Source organism: Oxyura jamaicensis, chromosome 5 (assembly GCF_011077185.1).
Source record: "Oxyura jamaicensis isolate SHBP4307 breed ruddy duck chromosome 5, BPBGC_Ojam_1.0, whole genome shotgun sequence".
Lineage (NCBI taxonomy): Eukaryota > Metazoa > Chordata > Aves > Anseriformes > Anatidae > Oxyura > Oxyura jamaicensis.
The window spans coordinates 13,226,517-13,231,516 of NC_048897.1; the positions used below are offsets into that span (position 1 = coordinate 13,226,517).

The following is a 5,000-nucleotide window of genomic DNA, read 5'->3' on the forward strand; positions in this document are numbered from 1 at the left end:
ATGCATTCTGTTTCAGGGTCACTTTCAATCAATATTTCATTTACTTACTGAGATTGAATGGGCGCTCTGAGACACAGTGTGCTGTTTATCATACAGATTGGACACCTCATTCCAGACCCGAGATCTTTTCCTCAACGCTGGGAGCTGTCCTTTCAGCACCACAAAATTACCGCTTGAAGTTGCATTGCAGCTTTTTTCTTTATCACCAGGAGCTTTTCTTTCAGCACCACAACATTGCACTTAGACTTTTTAAACGGCTGCCTTCCTCTTTGCTCTGAAGACCAGTTTCGTCTGCACTTCCAGTTATTGCTATTACCTGTAGGACTTTCAATCCTATTTCACCCTTGCCACCCTTCCCTCAAACAGTTTTCAAGTATCTATTTCTGTGGAAGTCATTTTTCTCATTGAATGATCAGAAACAAAGATAAATTCTAACCTTTAACGGCTCATTCCGACTCATTGCTTACAGTAGATCTAAGCTCTTTTTTCTGCTTATTCGACTCCTTCCAGCTTCCCATCACATCTGTAACAAACTTTTTAAATGATATTGCCACACTGCCATGCACAAGCCTACCTGCACAGTAGAGATAGATTCCATCACATTCAGATGGTTAACAGAGGTTAGCACGTCCTGTGTTTATATATATATTTATATCGCTTTCTAAGAAAGTGCATATTAATGTTTACTTTAAAGAATATGTAAATGGTGCTATGAAGAAATCTGATCAATTTTATCCCAGTCTTTTTGTGTACCACTTCGAATGTATGAGATTTATTTTTCTATTGGAAAAAAAAAAAATAAACAGTCTGAAATCATTACAATTGGTAGATTTTAGTAATTTTACAGTGAATTGAATCCCTATGTCATAGTATCATTGAAAATTTTAATGATGGGTCATGCAAATTGCAACATGCTTATTGACAATACTCACGCATTTATGTCTGGACACCCTTCAGTCCGTCTGCTGACACCTAAGAGAGTATAGTTTTTAATTTCAACACAGATGTATTGTCTACGTATTCAAAATTTTAAATGTTGTGATGCAGATATGGGAGAGGAAAAAGAAAAAAGAAAAAAAAAAAAAAAAGTTGAGTGTTACTGTTTACCACAGATTCACAAACTTAGACTGGTTTATTCTATAGGTGATAGAGATTCAAATGGTGTTTCTTAAATCCAAGGCTATTATGGCTTAGCATGTCACTATCTGGTGCAATGCAGTCCCTGTACATATAATATGCTGCATCTTTACTAAAAATGCTTGAAAAGTCTACTGAACAAGAGAAAAATATTTTCTATTGTAGTTATATACATAAGTTGCTCCTAGAAGTTTGCTTCTTTTTTTTTTTTTTTTTTCCTTAAACACTTAATAGAATATAATTGCTGCAAAGATATGTTGATGCCTTTTGTTTAAAGGGTAAGTACTGTGCTGCTTTAAATGGTTCTTAGCCGATAATTTTATATCCAGCACATTTTGCTTGTAACTGTATTCATATCTTATTGCACTTAAATATTATAGGCTAATTCATTTAGGTTTTATTATTATTTTTAAAGTACAATATTTTTTTCTATGCAGATTAATACTAGAACCTCAACCTCTATGTTATATAAGCAGAAAAATATACAGAGACATTTACGTTGCATATAACCATACATACTGCTATTTGTAAATGAAACTTTCTCTTCTGCGATTAAAGTTAAAATGTAGTATAATTTCACTTTTATATTGCAGTTATAGTTTAAACTGAAAGCTTTGGGTATTTTACTTATATTTTTTTAGGGATAAATTTAAATATGTAGCTTTAAAGAAAAAAGTTTTATGGAATTATAGCAGGTGAGCAGCTGTTTTCACATTGCTACAAAAGTTAAAGTTTTGCTTAATCACATTAATCAGAAAGAAGTGAGACTACAAAATCCATTTTATTTAATCTCATTATTGAATAAACAGCTCTGTAGTGATGCCTATTTGTACTTGTTTCTCTAATAAAAATGCAACTGTAGCTCTCAACACAAATTAGTTTTAATTATTTAAATGATATGAATTTGTCAAACGTAAATAATCTAACACCTGTTTTGCCTTTTCATTTTATGAAAAAAATGTTTCGTGAAAACTAATAGAGGATGATAGTGGGGAATAACAAAGGTAGGTCTACATATTTTTTACAATTGTATTATTTTTTTAAAAAATGCAAGCATGAATGGATTACTATCTAGCAGGATGAAGAAGCAGTCTGTTTCACTGCTATGCAAGGTCACAAAAGAAAACAGCAAAATAGAAAACTATCTCACATACACTGGGTCAACGAAACTCACTTGTCCTATGCTCATCTCTGAGAATTGGTGAGAGTGGTTTACAGTATAGCAAATCATCACATGAATACAATGCTAACATTACAAAACAATGACTTATGGCTTTTGAGATGCTTAATCAAAGCACAAAAGGCTGCTGGTCACCAGTCTATGTGAAAGAAGCCACCTCAGGCAAAGGAAATGAAAAAAAAAAAAAAAACAAACAAACAAAAAACAGAGTTTCCCTGTTTTGTATTTGTTTTAGTAACTTCATTTTTGCAGATCTGCCTGACTATACATTAAGAGTGCCCTAAATGTCAGGAGGGTTATAAAAAACATTTGTTAGCTAACTCTGAAAATTGAGGTTTGTTTGTTTGTTTTTCCATATAATAGTATGATCATATTTCTTGTTTCTGTTTCATGCTACATATTGTTTTAAAATAATTGCCATTTAAAATTCTGCATGTCTTAACACACTACCCTGAATTCATTTATCATTTGGTTGAGGAGGTAAATTAAACATGTAATCTAGTTGTGGTTGCTGGTGCTGGCTTTATACAGCACTTCAAGCAGTGATAATTTGTATGACTTTCTGTATATTAAACCATGCTTTAATATTGATTGTGTTTGTGGTGTATTAAATGTTATCCTTTCTTGGTAAAGGAAATGTGATAAGCAGGTAGTTACTCCTCTAAATCAACAAGGCAATTTTAGAGTAACATGAAGCTGTTGAAACCTACTGTTCAGTAGTTTAGCTGCCAGATTAATCACCTTTATTGTCCTTTCTGGCGGTTTCTCTGCTCCTCCATGCAAAATATTTCCATCAGTAAGGCTTATCATGAGAACTTATGAAGCTCCAAGGATATGATCATATGATCATCACAGTTAGTGTTGTGCCCTATGTAGCAATAATATAACATGTTTTAAAAAAAGAAAAAGCAATAAAAGCTAAATTACAGAAAATCTTTTTCAGTGCATTCGATTATATTTCAAAGTATTTTTTCTCTTAAAATGCTCCTATAATTATTTTGTATAGCTATGAGCTGTACTTCTTTCTCACGCAGTTCATTTAAAAAGCTTATTCTCAAATTTTTGCATATCCCCTCTTTTTTTTTTTAAACCCTTTATTTGCAGTCTGTAATTACTGTTAGATAGTGGATATAGTACAGGAAAGCTACTGTGGGACTCCTGAAATTGTTTTGACGATACTAGAATTCAACAGAAAGTTGGTAGATGGAATAAAAGCATTTGTCTATTGTTTCAAGGAATCAGAGTATATGACTATTCAAGAAAATTGGATTTGCTTTGGTTCTAATTTTTACAATAATTTTAATAAATGTATGACTTGAAACTATATAAACTGCAGCATCATTTAACAGAAAAAAAAAAAAATGTATGCAAAAAAAGAGGATGTTTTCAAAACTCCCACTGAAATTAGAGGACACCTTCCTGTTATAGGTTTTTGGTGTTGAAGAAAGGGCTAGTAACTGTTTTAAGCCTCCAAAATGTAATTTTTTTGATCTTCTGAACACAACTTCAGGAGAAAAAAAAATCTTTTTTTTGGGAAAAAAAAAATACATTTATGTATTAGACTGGAAATTTTGTGTTCATTTTTAATAGACTGCTCTGAAAATATAGAACTTTACAATCTAATTAACTACTATGTAATTTGGATGCATAAATTAATATAAAGGATATGATTATATTAGCTGATGTTTCATTCATTTCTATTTCAAGAAGCCTACATGTCACTAAAGATACTAGGATGAGAGTAAGCACAGCAGGATAATTGGGTATAATATTAATATCTTTGAAAAAATGTCATTTTGTATCAATTCTTAAATGTCTCCATAAAGAAGTGGAGTTCCTTGTTACTTCACCTGTTAGTAAGTTAAATAATTATTAATAATAATAATAATCTAATGTATGAATAGAAAGTAAACACTTTAAAAGTAAAATTAATTGTGTGCTTTATCTTTTTATCCTCTAAAAGCTCACTTGGCAATGTATCACATTCCAACCTTTATTTGAAGCCCAATGGAATTTTGTAATAGTCTTACCCAGCACCAGCTGTTCCTACACAACATACTATTCCTCTTTCAGCACCTAGAGAATGTAACACTTATCCCTGAAACATTATAATTTCTACACCGCATGCTACTTTTAAATTCAGATTTAAGGTTTGAGTATTGAGCTTAAAAAAAAACAGCCATATTTGAGAAACTGTATGACAGAAATATCTGTGATATTGTTTACTATTCTCAGTGTCTGTATATGTGAATGTTTTTAATTTTACACATTTCTGTAAGCCAGTATGGCTTAAAGTACAAAATAATCGACGTCCAATTTGTATAAACTGATCAAATTTGTAATTTTGCCGCATTTGATCTAAAATAGTGTCCTGATGTTTCTCTTCGAGCTTAATATAGCTGCACATCTAAACAGTTGCAGAATGTAATATGTGGAGGAAAAGAATGAAGAAGCAATAACTGTGATTTTATAAAAGCCACAAGACTGCAAAAATATGTCATAGAAAAAGGTTTACAATAAGAGAAAACCATTTTATCTTTGATCACAATGCTTCAAAAAACAAGTGTATTTTTACTGAGTTCTTACTCAGGCCCTGTGAGTAAACTCAAGCTTCAAATAAATTTATTATGCTGAAAAAATAAATAAATTAATGAATTCTGAGGTTTCATTTTATAATTATTTT

At 31.3% G+C, this 5,000-nt stretch overlaps 1 protein-coding gene and 1 long non-coding RNA gene across 4 annotated transcripts in view; both read left to right on the top strand.

The window, feature by feature from the left end:
* The window catches only part of NOVA1 (NOVA alternative splicing regulator 1), a 146,337-nt gene extending 143,126 nt beyond the window's left edge, over positions 1 to 3,211 (top strand). For all 3 annotated transcript variants that reach the window (XM_035328983.1, XM_035328982.1, XM_035328984.1), the window contains one exon: positions 1 to 3,211. This exon is cut by the window's left edge and continues 3,911 nt beyond it. The gene's annotated coding sequence lies outside the window, so the exon portion shown is untranslated.
* Positions 3,212 to 3,804: 593 nt separating this feature from the next.
* Positions 3,805 to 5,000, top strand: part of LOC118168519 — a 2,204-nt gene continuing 1,008 nt past the window's right edge. The window contains exons 1-2 of the long non-coding RNA XR_004751619.1: positions 3,805 to 4,131; positions 4,179 to 5,000. The exon at positions 4,179 to 5,000 is cut by the window's right edge and continues 1,008 nt beyond it. This is a non-coding gene — a long non-coding RNA (uncharacterized LOC118168519). The remainder of the gene's footprint in view (positions 4,132 to 4,178) is intronic.